Genomic DNA, 11,569 nt, shown 5'->3' on the forward strand with positions numbered 1-11,569 from the left:
ATATCAAAATTAGATGAAACCAGATTAAGTATGGTTTCTTAATTCAATTTGGTTCAGTTCATTTCAGATACTCAGGTGTGTCCAACTCTGTGCAACCCCATGAACTGCAGCACGCCAGGCCTCCCTGTCCATCACCAACTCCCGGAGTCCACCCAAACCCATGTCCATTGAGTCAGTGATGCCTTCCAACCATCTCATCCTCTGTTGTCCCCTTCTCCTCCTGCCCTCAATCTTTTTCAATTTGGTTACTTAGATTCTGAGGCTAAAATTATAAACTCAAATCTCTGTAGAATTCTTTTAACATGAATATTGTATAGTAAATTTCTGAAGGTTTGAACTATTCATTTTCTTTCTATGTGTCTTATGTGCCCTGGCACAAAGAATAGTACTTGTCAATTATTTTTATGTGTATATTATTTATCTAAGACAGTGGTTGGTAATCTGCAGCTTGCAGAGAAAATGTGACTAGCTACCAGTTTTTATAAATAAAGTTTTATTGGAACATGGCCACATCCAATTGTTTACATATTTTTGTTTATACATTGTGGCTTCCCTTTCCCTGGGACTGCAGAGTTGAGTAGTTGTGACAGAGACCATGCAATTGCAAAGTCTAAAATATTTACTATCTACTATTTACTATCTAAAATTTTCTACAGAAAAGTTTTCCCAGCCCAGATATAAGGAGGAGATATTATGACAGAAAGTCTTATATGTTGTTAGCCATCTACCATTTATATACTATACAAGACAACACTTTTGAGTTGGCAAATGCAAATGAATAGCAGTGCAAATACTCAAGAATTAAATCTAATTTCTACTCTTCTGTAAGATTTTCCCTATTCTCTCAACAAAGTTAAATTTCCTTCTCCTTTGTGCTATAGAGCACTCTTCTAACAATGGAAACATTAATAGTTGTTTAAGTGTTTGGCTTCCTAATTAAAACATAATCTTTACTGTGGCAAGGAGCATATTTTATTTTTTGCAGACCCTAATACGTACAATCAGTTCAGTTCAGTTCAGTCGCTTAGTCGTGTCCGACTCTCTACGACCCCATGAATCACAGCACGCCAGGCCTCCCTGTCCATACCTACAATAGCACCTAGTAAATACTAGGTGCTAAATAATTGCTAGTTGAGGGAAAGGATAAATTTTAAGTAAGAAACTGCAATTCAGTGATAGGTAAACTTTAGCATTTCTATTCATTGTATTCCTTCAGAATTTTGGTAAATATTTGCAATTAAAAGGCTAACCTGGTATGGTTAGAATGGTGATACAGTCTCATTTGTAAACATTTCCTGAAGGCATGACAAATGTTGACATCACTATTAGTTTCATGATAAGGTGAATTTTATAAAGCTAATAGATAAATTCAGATTTTAATTTGTGTGATATTCTTAAGAAATTCTTGTCTACTTTAAAAACTGCAGTGTTCTCTTTCTGCTGAGCAGGTCTTTTATAAATATCAAAGACAGACACTGATTGGGATAGAGAATTGCTCAGTCTTGATAGAGCAAACAGAATATTCCTATAAGTTGGGTCATTTGGCAAGATAGATACTTTTCATTTATTTACTGATTAATTTTTTCATTTATTTAACTATCAATAACTGATCACTTATTGTATTAGATTGGTGCAAAAGTAATAGCTGTTTCAGACCCTGAATTGTAAATCACTATCATTTCAGTTCAGTCACTCAGTCATGTCCGACTCTTTGTGACCCCATGAATCACAGCTCACCAGGCCTCCCTGTCCATCACCAACTCCCGGAGTACACTCAAACTCATGTCCATCAAGTCGGTGACGCCATCCAGCCATCTCATTCTCTGTCGTCCCCTTCTCCTCCCGCCCCCAATCCTTCCCAGCATCAGAGTCTTTTCCAGTGAGTCAACTCGTCTCATGAGATGGCCAAAGTATTGGAGTTTCATCTTTAGCATCAGTCCTTTCAATGAACACCCAGGACTGATCTCCTTTAGAATGGACTGGTTGGATCTCCTTGCAGTCCAAGGGACTCTCAAGAGTCTTCTCCAGCACCACAGTTCAAAAGCATCAATTCTTCGGCGATCAGCTTTCTTCACAGTCCAACTCTCACATCCATACATGACCACGGGAAAAACCATAGCCTTGACTAGATGGACCTTGGTTGGCAAAGTAATGTCTCTGCTTTTTAATATACTATCTAGGTTGGTCATAACTTTCCTTCCAAGGAGTAAGCGTCTTTTAATTTCCTGGCTGCAATCGCATCTGCAGTGATTTTGGAGCCCCCAAAAATAAAGTCTGACACTGTGTTACCCCATCTATTTCCCATGAAGTAATGGGACCAGATGCCATGATCTTTTTTTTTTCTGATTGTTGATCACTATAACTAGGCTCAAACACATCTTTAAAAAAGAAATTTATTTATTTGTAATTGAAAGATAATTGTTTTATAATACTGTATTGGTTTCTGTCAAACATCAACATGAATCAGCCATATTCCCCCTTCCTCTTGAACTTCCCTCCCTACTCCCTCCCATTCACACACCTCTAGGTTGTTACAGAGCCCTGTTTTGAGTTCCCTGAGTCATACAGCAAATTCCCATTGGCTACAAACATATCTTTATTAATCAAAATAGAAAGCATTTCAATCAACACATTTTTTGCCAATGAGAAATATGTTTGTTTATTCTGTAGCATAAAAACCTGTGATTTGGGTTTCAACAAACTCTTGGAAAGCATTTTCTGCCTCCTGCTGGTTGTAGAAGCATTTTTCCTGCAAAAAGGTGTCGGGTTGCTTGAAGAAGTGATAGTCGGTTAGCAAGAGATCAACTTTGTAGCCCAGTTTGTTCAATGAAGTGTTGGTTGTGTGACATTCTGTTGCGTGTTGTTGTGGAGAAGAATCGAGCCCTTTCTGTTGACCAAAGCTGGCTGCAAGCATTGCAGTTTTTGGTGCATCTCATTGATTTGCTGAACATACTTCTTAGATGTAATGATTTCACCGGGATTCAGAAAGGTGTAGTGGATCAGATGGGCCGCAGGCCACCAAACAGTGACCATCACCCTTTTTTTTAGTGCAAGTTTGGCTTTGGGAAGTGTTTCGGAGTTTCTTTTCCATCTAGCCACTGAGCCAGTCTTTCCAGGTTGTTGTAGAAAATCCACTTTTCATCGTGTATCACAATCTGACCAAGAAATGGTTCATTGATGTTGCTTAGACAGGGAGGCCTGGCATGCTGTGATTCACGGGGTCACGGAGAGTCGGACACGACTGAGTGACTGAACTGAACTGAAGTGAGAGTAAGAGAAGACAATGTTTCAAAATGATAGTATTTATTTTTTTTAATTTTGTTAGCTCATGAGGCACCCATTTATCAAACTTTTTCACCTTTCCAATTTGCTTCAAATGCCCAAAGACCATAGAATGGTCAATGTTGAGTTCATCATCAACTTCTGCAGTTGTAAGAGGATCAGCTTTCATGATGTCTCTCAACTGGTCTTTGTCAACTTCCTATGGCCAGCCACGATGCTTCTCATTTTCAACGCTCTCATTTCCTTTGCAAAACTCCTTGAACCATCTGAGCCAAATGTATTATTGATGTTGCAAGCTGTTTCCACTGCTTTATGACCCATTTTGAACTCAAATAAGAAAATTGATCGAATTTGTTTTTGTCTAATGTCATTTCCCTAGTCTAACATACATATAAAATAAACAGTAAGTAATCATTTATTAGAAAAAACAAAGCAAGAAATGCACAATAAAATGATGTATAACATAACCACATTTATTTAAGAATGTATTCATATATCAAATGACAAAATTCAACAATGCAAAACCACAATTATTTTTTCATCAACCTAATATATCAAGGACTAGATTATGCATGTTTACTTTAAAAAAAAATCTATCAACTTTGTGAAGTAAGCAAATCAAATTTTCTTTTGTAGGTTAGGAAATTCTTATAAATACACAATTTGCCAGAGGTGTAGTGGCCAGAAAGTGAGGGATGAAATTTTTAGCCTGTTATTAGCCTTTGTTTTTTCCTACCAGGTTCAACAACCATTCCATTACATCATTTAATCATATTAGAAAAATATGTGTCAATGCATATTACTACCTGAATCACAAAATTAGTGTATTCATTATCTATCACTGTCATACAAATGAACACAAATGCAGTTGTAAAATAAAGCACAAATTTATTATCTCATAATTCTGTAGGTTAGAATGCTGGGTCCAATGTGGCTCAGCTAGTCTCTTTGCTTAGAATATCATAAGATCTACATCTCAACTTTTCATGATGTATGCATTCTTTCTTGAGGCTCTAAGAATAAATCCATTCATAAACTTATACAGGTTGTTAGCTAAGCTTAGTTATTTGTGGTCATGGAACTAGGGGTCCCTTTTCCTTGCTGGCTGTCATTGGAAAGTTCTCTCAGCTCCTTCAGACCACCTGAGATCCTAGTTGCAACTCCCCTCCCCCTCAATCTCTATCTTCAAATCAGCATCTGCTCCATGGAATCCTTGTTGTTTAGTCACTAAGTCGAGTCCAACTCTTTGTGACTTCATGGACTATAGCTTACCAGACTCCTCTGTCCATGGAATTTTCCAAGCAAAAATACTGGAATCGATTGCCATTTCCTCTTCCAGGGAATCTTTCCTACCCAGGGATGGAACCCATGTTTCCTGCATTGGCAGATGAATTTTTTACTGCCGAGCCACCAGGGAAGCCCCATTGGAGTCCATCTCACTCCTTAAATCATCTCTCTGACTTCATCTTCAGCTGCACTTAACTCAAGTGAGAGAAACTTCTGTTTTTAAAGGCTCATGTTATTAAAGGCCCATTAGACCATTCAGTTATGACCTAAATCAAATCCCTTATGATTATACAGTGGAAGTGAGAAATAGATTTAAGGTACTAGATCTGATAGACAGAGAGCCTGATGAACTATGGATGGACATTCGTGACATTTTACAGGAGACAGAGATCAAGTCCATCTCCAAGAAAAAGAAATGCAAAAAAGCAAAATGGCTGTCTGTCTGAGAAGGCCTTACAAATAGCTATGAAAAGAAGAGAAGTGAAAAGCAAAGGAGAAAAGGAAACATATACCCATCTGAATGAAGAGTTCCAAAGACTAGAAAGGAGAAATAAGAAAGCATTCCTCAGGGATCAATGAAAAGAAATAGAGGAAAACAATAGAATGGGAAAAACTAGAGATCTCTTCAAGAAAATTAGAGATACCAAGGGAACATTTCATGCAAAGATGGGCTCAATAAAGAAGAAAAATGATATGGACCTAACAGAAGCAGAAGATATTAAGAAAAGGTGGCAAGAATACACAGAAGAACTATACAAAGATCTTCATGACCCAGATAATCATGATGTTGTGATCACTCACCTAGAGCCAGATATCCTGGAGTGTGAAGTCAAGTGGGCCTTAGGAAGCATCACTACGAACAAAGCTAGTGGAGGTGATGGAATTCCAGTTGAACTCTTTCAAATCCTAAAAGATGATGCTGTGAAAGTCTGCACTCAATATGCCAGCAAATTTGGAAAACTCAGCAGTGGCCACAGGACTGGAAAAGGTCAGTCTTCATCCCAATCCCAAAGAAAGGCAATGCCAAAGAATGCTCAAACTACCACACAATTGCACTCATCTCACACACTAGTAAAGTAATGCTCAAAATTCTCCAAGCCAGGCTTCAGCAATACGTGAACTGTGAACTTCCAGATTTTCAAGCAGGTTTTAGAAAAGGCAGAGGAACCAGAGATCAAATAGCCAACACCTGCTGGATCATGGGAAAAACAAGAGTTCCAGAAAAACATCTATTTCTGCTTTATTTTTTTTTTAAAGCCTTTGACTGTGTGGATCACAATAAACTGTGGGAAATTCTCAAAGAGATGGGAATACCAGACCACCTGACCTGCCTCTTGTATGCATGTCAGGAAGCAACAGTTAGAACTGGACATAGAACAGACTGGTTCCAAAAAGGAAAAGGAGTATGTCAAGGCTGTATAGCATCACCCTGCTTATTTCACTTATATGCAGAGTACATCATGAGAAACACTGGGCTGGATGTATCAGTAACCTCGGATATGCAGATGACACCATCCGTATGGCAGAAAGTGAATAAGAACTAAAGAGCCTCTTGATGAAAGAGGAGAGTAAAAAAGTTGGCTTAAAACTCAACATTCAGAAAACTGAGATCATGGCATCAGGTCCCATCACTTCATGGCAAACAGATGGGGAAACAGTGGAAACAGTGGCTGACTTTATTTTTCTGGGCTCCAAAATCACTGCAGATGATGATTTCAGTCATGAAATTAAAAGACACTTACTCCTTGGAAGGAAAGTTATGACTAACCTAGACAGCATATTAAAAAGCAGAGGCATTACTTACCTTTTTTTTTGACATTACTATCAAGAATGGTCCATTTAGTCAAGGCTATGGTTTTTCTAGTAGTCATGTATGGATGTGAGAGCTAGACTATAAAGAAAGTTGAGCACAGAAGAATTGATGCTTTTGAACTGTGGTGTTGGAGAAGACTCTTGAGAGTCCCTTGGACTGCAAGGAGATTCAACCAGTCCATCCTAAAGGAGGTCAGTCCTGGGTTTTCATTGGAAGGATTGATGTTGAAGCTGAAACTCCAATACTTTGGCCACATGATGCGAAGAGCTGACTCATTTGAAAAGACCCTGATGCTGGGAAAGATTGAGGGCATGAGGAGAAGGGGACGGTGGAGGATGAGATGGTTGGATGGCATCATCAACTCAATGGACTTGGGTTTGGGTAAACTCCGGGAGTTAGTGATGGACAGGGAGGCCTGGCGTGTTGCTGTTCATGGGGTCGCAAAGGCTTGGACAAGACTGAGCGACTAAACTGAACTGAACTTTAATATTTAGAAATCCTCATTCTTTTAAGTTTCATTGCTTTAGTTACATCTACAAAGTCCCTTTTTCTGAGTAAGGTAACACATTCACAGGTTCTAGAAATTAGGGAACATCTTTGGGATGGACATCCTGGCACCATTCTGTCTACCTACGACACCTGGTAGGACACCTTTCTTAGAAAATTCTTTGAAGAAAAGTATATATTTAAGACGGAGAAGGCAATGGCAAGCCACTCCAGTACTATTGCCTAGAAAATCCCATGGATGGAGGAGCCTGGTAGGCTGCAGTCCGTGGGGTCGCTAAGGGTCGGACACGACTGAGCGACTTCACTTTCACTTTTCACTTTCCACTTCCACACATTGGAGAAGGAAATGGCAACCCACTCCAGTGTTCTTGCCTGGAGAATCCCAGGGACGGGGGAGCCTGGTGGGCTTCCGTCTATGGGGTCACACAGAGTCGGACACGACTGAAGTGACTTAGCAGCAGCAGCATATATTTAAGAATTGGTTTGATTGTTTTGTAATAGTAAGTGACCTCAAAATCTCCATGGCTTATGAAAACGAAGATTTGATTTTGAATCATGCTTCATCATCGTTTGATTTCTGCTGCCCTGCATCATCTTTTCTCTGTGACCCAAAGTGACAAAGCATCCCTTATCTGGAACATCACCAGTGATCAAGGTAGAGTAAAAAGGGAAATTCTGAGTCATCAAACACTTCTGCCCAGAAATGACACCATTACTCTCACATGTCATTGGCTGAAGCAAGTCAAAATGTTTCGTGGAACCCCACCTCCATGACTCCTCCCTTTCCAGTGAAGGTCAGTTCAAAGAAGAAAATGGGATATTTAGTACAGTATGATGTAGGATAAGTTTTACAAGTCTCTTATCATTGTTTGATATTCTGTTTAAGACTAGTGGTCTCAAACAACCCACACTGATCCTTTAGGAGAGGATACCAAGGATCATAAGGGTATTTTATTCCCAATATCAAGACTGTCCATAGACTATTCAGAGTATTCATAGCTACCTAGTACCTAGGAGGATAAAAGAATTAACACAACAGAATAACAAATTTAGTAAGAACACTAAGTTAGCCAACAACAATGAACATATTGTGAATAAGAAAAGCAAAAAAAAAAAAAAAATTGAGCTTACATTTTCCAAAGTTCTACACAGAAGCAAAATTAGAAAATGGCAAGATGTGACTGGGGAAATGTTGACAACCCTTTAAATTAAAGACATTTTAAACATTAAGGATCAGAGTTCAGTTGTGTTATATGTTATCCAAATAATCTTCCCAGCTTAGCTTTTGAAATCAGCATTACATGGCTCTAATCTTCAAATAAATACCAGTTGTTGTTTTTGTTTTTTTTTTACAGAGGGGGAAAAAAATCCAGAGAGAGTGTCTAACATTTACTCAATATCTCCTTTGAGTCTTTCTGAGTAGCATGAAAAGTTTTTGCTTTCTCTTTTGCTTTGCACCAAGCACAGCTGGTATCATTCAAACCTTGCAGGACTAAACCTGATGATTATGACTGACAGGTAGGGTGGCAAGAAGCACGAGTGTTGGGCTGCAGGTTGCCATGGGGAGATTGGCATTGAGGGGAGAGGCTACTGTGTATGTTTCTGTTACTGCTTACACATGATTCTATCCAATAAACAATCAATGTCCTGTTAGTATGCAGAGGACAACACATGCTGTTTTTTCTGTGGAGACTGCAAAGATACCTAAGATATTGTCTTGAACTTCAAGAAACATTTCATTTGTGCTATATAGGGACTACTTGGGAGTTAAGGTCATGTCAGCAGTTCAGCTGACTTTTGCATTATGCGGATCATTGTTCAATATTTACTAACTATTCATTGGAAGGACTGATGCTAAAGCTGAAATTCCAATATTTTGGCCACATTATGCGACGAGTTGACTCACTGGAAAAGAGTCTGATGCTAGGAGGAATTGGGGGTGGGAGGAGACGGGGATGACAGAGAATGAGATGGCTGGATGGCATCACTGACTCGATGGACATGAGATTGAGTGAACTTCGGGAGTTGGTGATGGACAGGGAGGCCTGGCGTGCTGTGATTCATGGGGTCGCAAAGAGTCGGACACAACTGAGCGACTGAACTGAACGGAACTGAACTGATAGCCTTCCTGTGTACATGTAGGAAAACTGTTTAACAGGCCCTCCCACCCTTGAAATTCTCTCTGATTTCTCTAGTCACTTTGAGTGAAGAAGCCCCACACCCTCTCCGTTCCTTTAGGCTCCCTTTTCAGGTACCTGTTACAGCATGTCTGCCTGCTTTGTGGAGTTGTATATACTACCGCTCCCTGCTCTGTATTGAGAACTCGCTGAGGGCAGAGGAAGAGTCCCTGATTCAGTGTTGCAATCCACATCTCGAACTGACAAATATCTTGCATTTAGAAATAGCAATAACATCAACAGTATTAACAACAACAATGCCAAACTGAACTGCATTTATGTGGAATTAAATTCCATGTCAATGCAGAATTTTAGAGATGTGGGCCATGTCTAGAAGTCCTATCAAAAAGAGAAGGAAGAATAGGTCTTGAGCAGATCTTTGAAACTGAGCTTCATAGAATAGTGTTAAATGCCAATGAAAATAGGGTGCAAAGTGATGGTCTACTTCTTTTGAATCAGGGATGGAAAGTAAATCCAGATTTTGGAATGCCAGGCAAGGGAAGAAATGACCCTTTGTTGAAGATTTTTGCTGATACTTAACATTTTTTTGACTCCTGTGTTAACCCAAAGAACAGACACATTGAGAGATAAAATATTTCCTAGACAAGCTGTCTAAGTCTGGGATTCCCAGAAAGCACATGTGGAGGCAGAGGGTTTAGTAACTCTAGTGGAAAGCCCAATACAGGAAGCAGAAGAAAAGGGTGAGGGGACGGAGTCAGGGAAGGAGAAAAATCAACACAAAGGTGAATCACAGAACTGGCCACTTCTAGGGTGACTTACTACTGGTTCTAAGGCACAACACAGCTCAGGACCATTGCTTGGGAACACAAAGGGGAACTGATCTACTAACCCCCTTTAACTACCAAACCCCCTTTTCTATTGGTTAAATGTTTATCCTCCAGGACACAAATCTCTCTGAACTTCCAAGCTGTGCCTGCATGAGCCAGCATGAGCATCAAACAGAATCTCAAAGCATCACTGAGAGGGAAGTTAGAAGTGTGACAGGCTAGAAATCGGCCAGGAAGGCAGGATGGGAGGTCCTGATAGACTGCATCTGTGCAATACAGAGCCTACTCAGAACTAGAACAGCAGAGTGGGGAGCTCAAGAGAATAAAAAGCTTGGGATTTCAATGGAAGAATGCACTTAAGATTCATGGTGCATCTTTTACAAGGTCTTTAGTCTATGGATGTAAATCCCTTTCTTCAATCCTCCAGCTTTTAAAAAAGAGAATATTCCAGTAGACCTTTGGAGCATATTGCTAAATTAAAAAGTTGTAAGCTTAGTAATTAAGGTGAATAAAGTTTAATGTAATTTAAGGAAGTGTTGCATAAGTGCTTTAATTAGTAGAACCAAGCTAACACTCTTCATTTGGGATAACGTCCAACAGTAACTTTCTTAGAGACCAATGGTGAGAAAATAATCCATGTATTAAAAAAACTTGTCTATTTTAATTTGGGGTCTATAAGAAAATCTTGATTATTAAAGATAATTGCAACCATATTAATGATAAAATTGTTATTTTAAATCATTCTAGTATTGCAGATTAAAGTAACAGATTTGGAGTGGTGACAAACTGTAGTAACAGATTTGCTCACAACATGCCTTATAAATTTTAAACTCTTTTCTTAAATTGTTAAAAGTGTATTAAGACTGGCACAGTTCTAGTCTCAGTTGATTAAACATAATAACAAATATGGATTATTTTAGATTTCACAGTCTTGAGGGGGAGTGGATAAATAAGCAAGCAGTTATAAAACAGTGTGAGAAGCTGATATGATAGGTGTGAGTGGAATGGGTTCTGTAAATGGGGTGCCAATTCGTGACTGATGGATCCCAAGAGAGGACTTGAGGGGAGCTAATAGCCATGCAGAACTTTAAAGGAATGCTGGATTTTGACAGCCACTGGCAGTAGGGAGAGGGTATTGAAAGGTCTCCTTGGAGAAGAGCAGGTACAGAGGCCATTTTAGGAAAATGTGACCTTCAGGGAATTGCAAAAATGGCTGGCAGTATGAATAGAAGTGATATGGAAGGGTGACCTCTAAGGAGTCGTCATGCATGAAGTAACTGGAAGTTTTCAAGCAAGAGAGTGGAACATTCAGATTAGTATCTTTGAAGGATCACTTTGACAATTGAGTGGAGTGAGAGAGGAATCAGAAGGATAAGTTATGAGGTGGCTGCTATAAACCAGTAAAGAAACAAAATCTCAAGCTGAAATTTTAGACCATGGATAGAGATCTGTGATTTGCTTAATGAGAATCCACAAAACTTGGAAACATAGGGGATGAACTCAGGAAGACATAAATGAGTCAAGATTTCTGGCTGGAACGTTTCAGTAGGTGGCATTATTGTTCACCAAATAAGGAATGCAGGAAGAAGCATAGACTTAGGGGGAGGGAGTGTGGGCACAGAAATAGAGGATGGTGTCATTTAAGGTCATTTCACTTGTTTAACACTGGAAAAGACTCTGATGCTGGGAGGGATTGGGGGCAGGAGGAGACGGGG

At 39.4% G+C, this 11,569-nt stretch overlaps 1 pseudogene; it reads right to left on the minus strand.

Annotated features, from left to right (window-relative positions):
- Positions 1–2,659: 2,659 nt before the first annotated feature.
- LOC148775933 (histone-lysine N-methyltransferase SETMAR pseudogene) lies at positions 2,660–9,260 on the minus strand (annotated as a pseudogene).
- Between the last annotated feature and the right edge of the window lie 2,309 nt (positions 9,261–11,569).

Source organism: Moschus berezovskii, chromosome 12 (assembly GCF_049115385.1).
Source record: "Moschus berezovskii isolate FMDL1 chromosome 12, NW_MosBer_1.0, whole genome shotgun sequence".
Taxonomy (NCBI): Eukaryota; Metazoa; Chordata; class Mammalia; order Artiodactyla; family Moschidae; genus Moschus; species Moschus berezovskii.